The 13,499-nt window shown below is 46.7% G+C and overlaps 1 long non-coding RNA gene across 1 annotated transcript; it reads left to right on the forward strand.

Annotated features, from left to right (window-relative positions):
- The first annotated feature begins 266 nt into the window (after positions 1-266).
- On the forward strand, positions 267-13,215 carry LOC136659659 (uncharacterized). Its single transcript, XR_010794873.1, has 4 exons — positions 267-482; positions 5,383-5,495; positions 9,056-9,115; positions 11,763-13,215. It is a non-coding gene; the product is annotated as an uncharacterized lncRNA (long non-coding RNA).
- Positions 13,216-13,499: the final 284 nt, after the last annotated feature.

Consider the following 13,499-nt stretch of genomic DNA (forward strand, 5'->3'; position numbering starts at 1 on the left):
CGCTAACTGCATTTGGCGGTGCCCTCCAGTAAACTGTTCAATTGAAAAATGACCTTCATAAGCAAGTCCCTTGCCTTTTAATAGATATCAAGTACTTGCAACTTTAACCTGCCGTTGAAGAAGTGGCTTTCGTCTGGGAAGCCATCAGAAATTGCAGCAGCACCCTGTGGAGTGCAGATATTTATAGATATCTTAACAGGAGTACAGATAACTGAATAATTTCAATCACCATTCTGCAATAGCCCAGGGCTTTTCTACTGGCTTCTTTCATGTCCTGCATTCACTTGCATGGCACTTTGGTCACAATCAACTGAGCACTGCTCATGTGCTAAAGCACGCTGGAATCAGGCGGAGCTGAGCAGAAACAGCACTCAATGGATTGCACCCTCCAATCCCATCCTTTACTAGTCCATAGCATGCATCTATACCAACAGCTTGGGCACTGCATGCTATGGTAGGGGGGATTCAATTGCCAGCAAGAGGTAAGTAAAAATATTCTTTACTTACTTTCCTGTAGGCTGTCTGATTGCCTACAGGAAACCCATATCAGCTATTTTGCTGGTGTAAATCTATGGAGAAGAAGGGGGCAGGTCCAGAGATGGTGGGCATGCACAACAGCCACTGAGATCCTCCCTCTCCTGCCCTTGAACTGCCTCCCTTGTTCAGTCCACACCCTACCAGAATCAACCATGAACCACCACCTCTACCTCCTTAACTGCACCAGTGGAATGTCTGGGTACTTTGGGCAGGTGCACTGAACCTCTGCCTATTTTCCACTAGCGGCTCTATAATGCACAACAGTGATGTTTGTACCATTGCAAGGTCACTTATGGCAGCAGATTGTTAGATCCTCTACCATAACCGGCCCATACATTTGGGCTGTAAAAGTGTTGGTGCCTAATAATTTTGAGATTCAGATGCAGTAATAGTGCAAGCAAAGACCCCTTCATCCCTGAAGCCCCCCTTTGTATATAGGAAGGCAGGTTCAAAGATGATGTGAAGGTGAAGGAGTTGCTCATATCTCTTTGTTTCTGAAGCAGCAGCAGGGAATTAGCTAAGTGAGAAATCCTGGGAAGGCCACAACCACAACCACTGAGAGCTCTCTGCTGTTTTTCTGCAAAGGCAGAGACTCTCTACCATCAGTAGAGAGTACCACTCCTACTCACCTCTCCCCACCTCCCATTTAGGTCCCTGGATACTCTATGCTGTCATCCCACTTTAGAGATGGATGGATGGACAAACTGATATAGCTATGGTATCCATGGAAGACATTTCTTGTCTTCACTGAGACTGTTCAGAAGATCACTAGGAATCATTTTAATAGCCCAGTCCTAACTAACTCCCCACACAGGATTGCAACAGCGCCAAGACAGCCGCTGCTCCTTCCAGAGTTTTGGCCTCCAGTGGGGAAAGGGGTTATCTTGGTGTTATCCCCAAGATAAGCCTCCATTGCCCCATTGGTCAGTGGATATCACTGGCACAAGTTGGTATGGACCTGTAGACCTGCCTGTGAAGGCTGATCGGCTTTGGGAAGGGGATCAGGATTCACTGGGCGCTGCTGCCACTGAACCTGCCCCCTTCCTGGGCCTGATTCATCCTCCTCCCTGTTGCCTCCCTGTTCTGCCCACATGCACCTGCCTCCTCCCTGGCACCCTCTCATCAACACTGTGGTCTTACCTCCGGTGGTGAGTGTCTCTGGTCAGTCACCACATAGACCCAACTGCTTGCTGCTTCTGCCAATGGCCAAGCCACACTCTTTGGCATGTCACATTTGAGACAGCCGGAAATTGCATTACACCACCGGAACGTGTAACTCAAGGATAGGATTGGGTTGGAAATAGCTGAACTGATATTAAAAGAGCTGCACTTATTAATACAAGCTCAGAAAATGGCTCTGGAATTTGTGACCTGTCTTCTGCCAGCCAATTCAACTCTAATAGGGCTGTTTATAATGCATTAAGTACTCTGGTTTCATTCCAAAGGCTTCAGTATACCAACAGAGGCTCAATGTCACATACAGCACCAGTCAGAGGGATTAAGGCAGATTGGCTGTCCAGGGCTGCAGACTGGCTTTAGCTCACATGGGCTTGTCATAAAGTTTGTGCCACATGAAGTAAAGCCCCTTGTAGTACATGATTTGGAGGGTGACAGAGATGTCTTGTTCCATTGCTCTTGCAAAAACACGGCATAGCTGGGTGGAGTCCACAGTTCCAGGGTTTGTGATCTACAAGGTCATGCTTAGGGAGCCATTGATAGCATGACCACCTTGCAACCCTAACGCTCGACCGTGGTCCCCCTGGATCCTTGATCTGCACAATTGTTTCAGGTAAGGGAAGGAGAAGAACAGCAGGATCAATAGCTCATCCCAGCCAACAAAAGCATTTTCTTTGGCGGCAACCACAGAAATTGCAGGAGGGGCACCCTCCATAACATTGTTTGGTAATTTAGATTGCAAGACCCTTGAGGTGAAGGCCTGACTTTTGCTTGTATGTCTCTGAGCAGTGCTATGTACATGGTTGGTAGTATTTGCAGTGTACCCTCACTTTATGATGGTGATCTGTTCCAGAGACACCACAGTATTGTGAACATATTGTCATATGAATCCAATAATACATTTTTTTTTGGGGGGGGGGATGCATTCCCAGGTCTCAACTTTGCCTACAGAATTGAACTATTCCCCTCTCTAGAAAGTGATTTAAAAGATGCTTTCTGTGCTCCTGAGGGGCCATTACTCTGCTTTTAAAATACTCCTACCAGGACTGAGCTGCAGCTTCAAAGACTTTGCCTTCCATTTCTCCTTCCCTCAAACACACATAGCCACGATGTTACACACACTGCTGTTGGCTGAGGCACTACTGAATGCTCACAATCACTGACTGGCTTTTCTGTCACCCATGAGCTACTGTTGGAGGCAGTCATCAGCCTACCATACAGCAAGTAACCTTTGTTTATAAATGACAGTGCAATCCTATATTGCACTGGAACAGGCAGGCCAGCTGGCCTGCGTTGTATCCAGTGCGAGTTTGGGGTTGGCTGAGGCTCGGCCCCAGGCAAGGGGAAAAATTCCCCTTACCATAGGGAGAGCCACAGGGTCTACTCAGATCTGTGCCACCTAAAGAGATGGTGCAGATCCGAGCAGAACAGAGCAGCCTGGAGCTGCTCTGCACCACCTGGGAATCAGGCTAGTATCCTGCATAACTGCCTGGTCCTTGCCCCACCCCCCACTCCCCACCCACCCACTCATGGGCCCACCTGCCGCCCAACCTCCCCCCTCTCCAAAATTCCTCCTCCCTGTCTCCTCCCCTCCCCCCCCTCCCCACACCCCCCACACCCCTACACCAGCCAAGCCCGGCTGGCTCAGAGCTACCCATCCCCGTCAGCAAGGAGACTGGCTACAACCTCCGCGGGCTGGCACACATCCCTGTGTTTGTCCAGTTGACACACGAGGAGGTGCAAACATGCTTTAAGGCACGTTTGAGACCCTTTCGGGCCAGCGCAAGAGACTTGACCGTCCCTGGGCACAGTTACGATTGCGTCCTTTTTGTTATAACTTAAATTGTATATAGAGTGAGCCTTGTTTTGCCATGGAGCTTCACAGTAAAGTGATTTGATCATATTGCAAGCCCATTGGGAAGCAGGAACTTACTGTAATTAAGTAAACTAATCTGCAGTTATATTGATGATATTCAATAGCATTTGATGGTTAGCATATGTAAAAATGAGTTGTTTTCAAACTTTGACTTCCACTCATGCTGTTCTGTGATCATGCATGGAGGTGGTGGTTTTCACTGATTCTCCTCCCCTCTTCAGCCCCCAATGGAACATACCCAGATCTTAAGGGTCTGTCCAATCTTCAGGAGCAGATATTTGGGAATGTAGGAGATTGGAGAGAAAGAGAGAGAGAGAGAGAGTTAGTTTCAGGTTCAAGTCCACATTTTAAAATTTGAAATGTTTTGATTGCTTTGCTGCTTTATTTTGCTTTCTGTCCTGCAGATACTTTTGGTTTCAGCCAAACCCAAACATATGCAAAAAAAGCTGACTTCTTCGACAACCTAGATGTGTACTTTTTACTGTACCTCCAAACAGAATCTCCCTTTTGTTTTTTGTTTTTTTTGTTGTTTTTTTTTTTGGGGGGGGGGGGCTAAAAACAAGCATGCAGGCTGGTGACCCTGGTTGAGACCAGGACACATGAGGAGGGGAAAGTTCACTTTTCCTCCACATGCCATTTTCAAGCTCAAAGCACCCTTCCCACTGGTAAAGCAATTTGCTCCTGAAGCAGAGATGTGAGAAAATTGTTGCTTTCGTGGCACAATTTTCAGCTTGAAAACAGTGTATGGGGGAAGAGTGAACCTTCTTTTTCTGTTCATCCCAGTCAGTGGAGCTTCCTCTATGAAGCATGCCTGGATAGCATGAGCATTTACTTTGGCCCTTAGGAGGGTTAGTCCCATTGCAATCAGACATTCAATTAGTGGGACATCACTGGGATAATTGGTTTGACATGTGCAGCTGTTTCCAGTGTAAATATCCAGCAATCAGAGTACAGATAGTGTACTCCTGGACCATGCACTTACTACAAAAACTAACTCTGATGTCACTCATCACCTTCTGAAGCAGTAGTTCTCAATCTTTAGGAGCCAGTGGACCACTGAGTCAAAAACTGGAATTGTCATGGACCACATGCCCCCCACCCCTTGCACACAAAAATACAACTAAATTTGTAATAATGAGAGAAGACATATTAGAGATCCATTAAATTTATTATTTATAGGGGAGATTTCTGGGTTGCTGCTTTAGTTGGCAGCTGCAGCCATGGGCAGACCATTCTCCACCCTCTACGGTGATTCGTGGGGAAGCAAACAAGTGTTCCCCCATGGACTACTAGAGAGGACAGAAAATGGGCCACCTTCAGCTGCAACTGACACTTCAGTGTCAGCTGTGGGTGGTCCATCTTCCAACCTCTCTGGTGGTCCATGGGGGGTGCCCACCTGGTGAGATGCTGGAAGTGATCAATGGTGATCTTTCTTTTTCTTGAGCCCTCGAGGACCACTTCTCAGGGTCTTGCAGACCACCAACGGTCCACAGATCACGGGTTGGGAACAAGTGTTCTGAAGGACGCATATGCTGGATCCAGTGTGTCTACTTTCCCTCTTTTTCTCCCTGATCAGCAAGTGATCAACAAGAGGTACACATCCTTCTCTGACACTCATCCTTACTCAGGGCACTTATACCAAAATAGTTCAAGAGACTACCATCACATTCTTCAGTCAATAATTTGTATCTTATGTCTTACAAAAGGGGGGATCACCCTTAGTTGATTTGCATTTATTCTTAACATGAAAGGAACTACATTGACAGTGCAGTCCTATACTTATCTTCCACTAGCGCAGCGGCGGCCCAGAGTGTCACAAACATGCTGTGAAGGACATTTATGACCAATGCAAGCAGCACTGACCACTGGTGCTGCATTTCACCAGCATTTTCAGCTGCTGGTGGAGGTGAGTATTCCACTGAGGGGTGCAGGGCCAGGGGAGGTTGGCGGGAGGGCAGAATGGAGGCAGGGAGGGGTGTAGGGCTGGGGGAGGGTGGAACAGGGGATTTTCTATATTTAAAATATTTTAGAGAGACTTTGGAGTGCATTTGGTTTTCCATATTACTCTCTAGCTGCACAGGCAGGTAGACCTGGACTCTGCATTGGGAAGCCCAGTAGACCTGGGCTCCAAAGACTTGTCCGGCTGTTGCCACCCTCCCCTTGCCTTACTTTGCCCCCTCACCACCCTCCCCCACTCTGTTTCATTTCCTCCTCCTTTGGATTGGGGCTCAAAAGAAATTTTGTACCTCCTGATAAAATTCTTCTCAGAGGCCCTGGCAGGGATGAGAGGATGCGGGGACAAAGGAGCGAATAAGCAGCCCATCCTGGGGCATTCCGTGTATAAATGCTTTTATGCGAATGCCCGAAGTCTACAAGCAAAGGTGGGAGAACTGGAATGTCTAGTGACAAGGGAAAATATTGACATAGTGGGCATAATGGAAACCTGGTGGAATGCGGAGAATCAGTGGGATACCGCAATCCCGGGCTATAAACTCTACAGGAGGGACAGGCAGGGGCGTGTTGGAGGTGGAGTGGCCCTTTATGTTAAGGAAGGGATAGAATCCAGCAAAGTAGAGATTGAAGGTGGGTCCGACTCCACCGTAGAATCTCTGTGGGTTAAATTACCAGGCTTGTGCAGCGATGTAATACTGGGGGCGTGCTATCATCCTCCAGACCAGAAATCGGATGGGGACCTTGAAATGAGGAAACAGATCAGGGAGGTGACAAGGAGGGACAGGGTTGTAATCATGGGGGACTTCAATTATCCTCATATTGACTGGGTCAATTTGTGTTCTGGTCACGATAAGGAAACCGGATTTCTTGACGTGCTAAATGACTGTGGCTTAGATCAGCTAGTCACGGAGCCCACCAGAGGACAGGTGACTCTGGATTTAATTTTGTGCGGTACGCAGGACCTGGTTAGAGATGTAAACGTTACTGAAACATTGGGGAACAGTGATCATGCTGCGATCCGTTTTGACGTGCACGTTGGGGGAAGAATACCAGGCAAATCTCTAACAAAAACCCTTGACTTCCGATGGGCGGACTTCCCTCAAATGAGGAGGCTGGTTAGAAGGAGGTTGAAAGGGAGGGTAAAAAGAGTCCAATCTCTCCAGAGTGCATGGAGGCTGCTTAAAACAACAGTAATAGAGGCCCAGCAGAGATGTATACCGCAAAGAAAGAAGGGTTCCACTAAATCCAGGAGGGTGCCCGCATGGCTAACCAGCCAAGTTAGAGAGGCTGTGAAGGGCAAGGAAGCTTCCTTCCGTAAATGGAAGTCTTGCCCTAATGAGGAGAATAAAAAGGAACATAAACTGTGGCAAAAGAAATGTAAGAAGGTGATATGGGAGGCCAAGCGAGACTATGAGGAACGCATGGCCAGCAACATTAAGGGGAATAATAAAAGCTTCTTCAAATATGTTAGAAGCAGGAAACCCGCCAGAGAAGCGGTTGGCCCTCTGGATGGTGAGGGAGGGAAAGGGGAAATAAAAGGAGACTTAGAGATGGCAGAGAAATTAAATGAGTTCTTTGCATCTGTCTTCACGGCAGAAGACCTCGGGCAGATACCACTGCCCGAATGGCCCCTCCTGACCGAGGGGTTAAGTCAGATAGAGGTTAAAAGAGAAGATGTTTCAGACCTCATTGATAAATTAAAGATCAATAAGTCACCGGGCCCTGATGGCATCCACCCAAGGGTTATTAATGAATTGAAGAATGAAGTTGCAGATCTCTTGACTAAGGTATGCAACTTGTCCCTCAAAACAGCCACGGTGCCAGAAGATTGGAAGATAGCAAATGTCACGCCTATTTTTAAAAAGGGAAAGAGGGGGGACCCGGGAAACTATAGGCCGGTCAGCCTAACATCCATACCGGGTAAGATGGTGGAATGCCTCATCAAAGATAGGATCTCAAAACACGTAGACGAACAAGCCTTGCTGAGGGAGAGTCAGCATGGCTTCTGTAAGGGTAAGTTCCTGGAGGCCAGGAAGCAGAGAGTGGGTGTCAATGGGCAATTTTCACAATGGAGAGAGGTGAAAAGTGGTGTGCCCCAAGGATCTGTCCTGGGACCGGTGCTTTTCAACCTCTTCATAAATGACCTGGAGACAGGGTTGAGCAGTGAAGTGGCTAAGTTTGCAGACGACATCAAACTTTTCCGAGTGGTAAAGACCAGAAGTGATTGTGAGGAGCTCCAGAAGGATCTCTCCAGACTGGCAGAATGGGCAGCAAAATGGCAGATGCGCTTCAATGTCAGTAAGTGTAAAGTCATGCACATTGGGGCAAAAAATCAAAACTTTAGATATAGGCTGATGGGTTCTGAGCTGTCTGTGACAGATCAGGAGAGAGATCTTGGGGTGGTGGTGGACAGGTCGATGAAAGTGTTGACCCAATGTGCAGCGGCAGTGAAGAAGGCCAATTCTATGCTTGGGATCATTAGGAAGGGTATTGAGAACAAAACGGCTAGTATTATAATGCCGTTGTACAAATCGATGGTAAGGCCACACCTGGAGTATTGTGTCCAGTTCTGGTCGCCGCATCTCAAAAAAGACATAGTGGAAATGGAAAAGGTGCAAAAGAGAGCGACTAAAATGATTACGGGGCTGGGGCACCTTCCTTATGAGGAAAGGCTACGGCGTTTGGGCCTCTTCAGCCTAGAGAAGAGACGCTTGAGGGGGGACATGATTGAGACATACAAAATTATGCAGGGAATGGACAGAGTGGATAGGGAGATGCTCTTTACACTCTCACATAATACCAGAACCAGGGGACATCCACTAAAATTGAGTGTTGGGCGGGTTAGGACAGACAAAAGAAAATATTTCTTTACTCAGCGTGTGGTCGGTCTGTGGAACTCCTTGCCACAGGATGTGGTGCTGGCGTCTAGCCTAGACGCCTTTAAAAGGGGATTGGACAAGTTTCTGGAGGAAAAATCCATTATGGGGTACAAGCCATGATGTGTATGCGCAACCTCCTGATTTTAGAAATGGGTTAAGTCAGAATGCCAGATGTAGGGGAGGGCACCAGGATGAGGTCTCTTGTTATCTGGTGTGCTCCCTGGGGCATTTGGTGGGCCGCTGTGAGATACAGGAAGCTGGACTAGATGGGCCTATGGCCTGATCCAGTGGGGCTGTTCTTATGTTCTTATTTAGCTGGTGCAAATCTGAGTAGTCACATTGGGCAAGCCTGAAGCGTTGCATGGGGTAAGAGGGAAAATATCCCCTTATCCCAAGTAGACCTCCAGCCTTTCCTTAACTGGCACTGGATTCAGCATAGGCCACTTGGCTCCACTGCACCAGCACAGGTTGGGACTGGGCTGCCAGTAAAATAAATATTTTCCATGCCATTATATTCAGCCTGCCTGGTGTAATTGGTGTTAAATATTTAGTCAGCGCCAGTTCAGAACAAAAGTGTCAGATTTGATTAGCAATCCTTTGCAACCGTTGATATTGGACATGTAATATTTTTCAGCACCTTCCTTTTGAAGAAGGAGGATTGTCAGCATCTATTTTGCTGAATTTCTGGATCAAGGTAAGAACCTTTTCTTGGTGAATATAGGTAGTTGTCTGGGTGCTTCTTTGATCTCAAAGTGACCTTGTTTGTGTTGAAATGTGGACTTGGCTAACTTCATGGCAGGACTCTCGGAGAATTACAAGATGGCTGTAAAGATGCACTAACCCTTTTTCAGGGCCTAAATTAAGCCTTAAATCAAACCTAACTAGAGGGTGCTTTTCTTTCTATTAAGACCCTTTGTGTGCCAATACACAGAAAACATAATAAATTGTGGCTGTGCGAATTAAAACCTCGATGCTCTCTGTCTATGGCTCGTGTTTGTTAAATGGCCCTTTGGCTCTCCGTGAACAGTCTAGCACTTGCGTGAATTGGTTTCTGAGTGTGAAGACAGACACTAACGTGGAAGGCAGGCAACTGACACAAGACAATTATCACCAGAAACAGCATCTCAGCTCTCTCCTATCACTGCAGTTATCACGGTAGAGGAAGTGCTGTGCGACCATATTTTCAGGCACACAGGATACAAGCATTCAAATAGCTATTTTCTCTGAGATCCTTGTCGTTCTATGGAAATTGTAAGTACACTGATGATATTAAGCCCCAGATTTCTAGGGAAACATGCTACATTTGAAAATGAGGCACTTGCACACTGGACGTGAATGCTTTTAGCAAAACTCTCCAATTTCTCATGCGTGTAAAATAATCTGGTGCTATGTGTCAGATAGAAGAGTCACTCCCAAATGGAAAGAGCAGCATAGTGCCCTTTCCTGAAATCAGGGCCTGCTTAATTCACAAATTATTGCTTTAAAAATCTGTGTGAAATGTCAGGGACACTTCACATTAAGAGCTATTAGCAGACAAAATGCAGAAAAGAAAATGTGCCTTTTACATTGGATTCTAGAAGCACTGGACGTGGAACAGGAACTAGAAAGTCTGGCCACTGCTTTTGCTAGGTACTTCCAATGTTGCTTCATGACCCCTTGTAAGCTAGAAAAAGGCTGTTGGAAGGCGAGTGATGTTGTGTTCTAGACATGCAATAGATTTCCAGGGGAAAACTCTGCCTAGCCTGGATCCGAGAATAAGAGCCCAATCCTATACTTACCATGTGATGCTGGTGCTTCTCTCCCAATGGCACTGACTACCATAAAGCCATAAAACAGTAAGTGCCAATAGTAAAAGGCATTCAGTCAGTGCACTAGTATGCTACCTAGAGTGCTGGCAGGAAGGCCTGCATCTTCCTGCTTGCATAGTCATCTTCTCCCACCTGCTGGAGTAGGTAAGTCAGCGGGAGTGGCAAGAGAGGATGGGGGTGTGTGGAATGGGGGAGGGAGGAGGCAAAACTGAGCAGGAAGAGGGTGGTGGATGAATGGATCAGGTCTGGGAAGGGGACTGGTTTGGCAGCAGCAGCAGCCATTGAACTCTAGCCCCCTTCCTGGACCCAATCCCAGAGTATGGGTCCACACAGACCCACGCCAGCTATTTAGCTAGTGCTGGTCCAAGTAAACCCCCCCCCCCCACACACACACACTGCAGAGGCTCACCCACAGGTAAGAGAACAATTGTTCCCTTGCCCAAGGAGACCTCTACAACTGCCCCCACCGCAGGATGCAGCAGTAGTCATTTTGACGCTACTATATTGGCGGGGGGTGGGAGGAGAGGATTGGGCTGTAAGGCCAACTAGTGTCCAGAAGCACAAGGATAGTGATGTGATAGTGAAAGTGTACAGGATAGTGATAGTGGATGAAATGGCTGAGTGCCCATTCCCACCCACCGCTTCTCACTTCAAAATTATGTCCTTTACCCTACCTGATTTTTGACACTGGTGGAGATTCAGCTCTGTTGCAGCCATGTAAATGCATGTGTGAATGGGACTTCACAGAGGAACCATAGACATCATTGCTGTATATTTCATGGCATGCACAATACTTCCTCGGTGGAATCACAGACATACAGCAGTACTGTTATCAGGTATTAAGAAACCAAGCGATGTCCTTGCATGTTCAAACCAGCCCTAGATGGCCACAGGAAGCCACTTGGAGAAGTCTGCAAAAATGGTACTTCCTTAAGATTTGCACTCTGACTTTCTCTCTTCTGCCAGCAGCATAAATATTTAAAGACTTATTTTGGAAAGCAATTGGAAAACTGTATCATTTCCCTCTTTTGACACCAGTTCTATTAGCTGAGCAACTTTCCACCATTACAGCGGCTTTCCACCACTTTCTATTTCATTAGCATTCATTTTCTTTAGTCATCTGATACTCCTCGCTGAAAATTCAGGCAACTGGGAACACACGAAGCTAAAAGCTGAGGCTTGCTTCAGTGCCTGCCAACCCACAGAATTATATTACCTTGCCCACCTTTGCCTAAAATGCAGGGAAATGACAAACCGCTTCATGCATGTGAAAAAGAGTTAAACTGTAAGCTTGACTGATGCGAATTGACATAAAGCATCACAATGGCACACATCAAAGACAGGTGTTTCTTCAAACTCCAGTTTAGCTGCATTTTTTGCGGGGTGCACTGGTGCTCTGCTAAACTTGCTGCTTCTGAAAGGGCAGGGGGACCTGGCGTTCAAGCCCAGATCACCAGGAGCAAACAAGAAGTTCATTGCTTTGCTCTCCAAGGCAAGAATGACACATCAAACCTTCTATGTCATTTTCTATAGATTCCATTGGAAGAACTGGGTGAAACGCATCTGAGCTGGCTTCCACTAGACTTTGCTGCAGTACAGAAAATGTGAAAAGAGATGCATACGCACAAGTATACACTTGGCACATTACAATTGGTGCTCCCTGGGGCATGTCCAGTGTGGTAGTGCATGTGTAACTCCCAGATCTGACACTTTCTCTAGCAGCTGGGCACCTCCAGTGTACATCATGGTAGATATGTACATCATGATGTGTGAAGAGGAAGCAGGTGTCCCCAAACTGTCATGACCCTAGCCTCTGAAGGCAGCCAGGGCTCCAACACCAGGGAGGAGGAGCTAACTGGTCAGAAAACATCAGCTGTGGAGACAGTGGACTCAGGAGCTTGAGCCTGGAAGCAAGGAGCCCATTGAGCTGGAAAACACTGAGACAGGATCTCCAGCAGCAGTGCTCTAAGCCTGAGTCCCCTGAGGAGCAGACCTCTTCTGCATTTTGCCCTAACACTTCCGGGTGTCTACTCACTACTACACACATGGTGGAAAGTAGAAAGTGCTAGGCCTGCATGCCTGAGGTATAACACTTTCACACTTAGCACACCTCAGGAAGAGGTGGAACCTGCTTGGAATAGTCAGACCAGCAATGTGCTTAAGGGCTCAACAGAGTTCCCGACATCTGTGGATACAGAGGGCACGAGGGACTTCCCGCAAATGTGCTAATATTGCCCCCACCCATGCCCCACTCATGCCCTTGACCTCATCCTCTGCACAATCTGGGTGTCTGCAGCCACAAACACCAATTGTGGGGAAAGTAGCAGGTTGTTTAACCCTTGATGCACATAGCCTAATCTGCCTTGTCCATTTTGCAACCCAACAAAAATTGGGTCATGACCCACTGGTGGGCCCTGGGAACTGCTGCAATACCCCTGTGTGCTCCTGCTTAAACACTCCACACAAATATATATGGAACATGCATCTTCATAAATCCCAGAGTGTTTGGGGAGGAGCATCTCCTTTTCACACTTTCATACTGTCTACCAGCAGTGAACTTCAGCAAAACCCCCCAACTGAAGTGTAACTTGGTTTCCTCATACCATGTAATGCAAGCCTTGAATTTTAATTAGAAGGGTTTCATATCAGGATTAGGAGGAAGATGGTCAATTAGCCTGTTAAGTAAGCAAAGAACAGAAATGGAGCAAAAAGGCAGATCTGATAACTTGGTCTGCTGTCTACTTAGCATGACAGCTTTCAGGAACCAACATTGGGTTTTTATAGTTATAATGGTGCAGCTTTTTTCCCCTCCATCTTTTAATGCATGGCATCACAATTCTGGAATGGTGGGAAGAAAGTCAGACAGGAAAAAGTGTTTGGTCTTGAATATTAATGTTTAGACTAAACTAGCTGTGTTCACAGTTACAATAATTAATTACATTTTGTTTAATCAACACATTTCTTTTGAGTAATTAGACCATTTGTTATTGCTCTAATAAATTACCGTTCTGAAAAGTGTCTACCTAACCTTTGACCATTTAAATGACCACATATTTTTGACAAGTCCAATACACAACCCTGCTCCCAGTAAAAAACGCAATGCATATTATGACCTAGCCACCAGAAACTCTTCCAGCCACTCTCAGATGATGCCTCATCAAAAGGACTGCCAACTCTTGAAATAAAAGTCTGGTAACTGATAGGGGCCCAGAGGCAGATCCTACAGAAATGGCTCCATCCACCTAAGTTATACAGCTGTTAAATGTGTTT

This window comes from Tiliqua scincoides, chromosome 1 (assembly GCF_035046505.1).
Source record: "Tiliqua scincoides isolate rTilSci1 chromosome 1, rTilSci1.hap2, whole genome shotgun sequence".
Classification (NCBI taxonomy): domain Eukaryota; kingdom Metazoa; phylum Chordata; class Lepidosauria; order Squamata; family Scincidae; genus Tiliqua; species Tiliqua scincoides.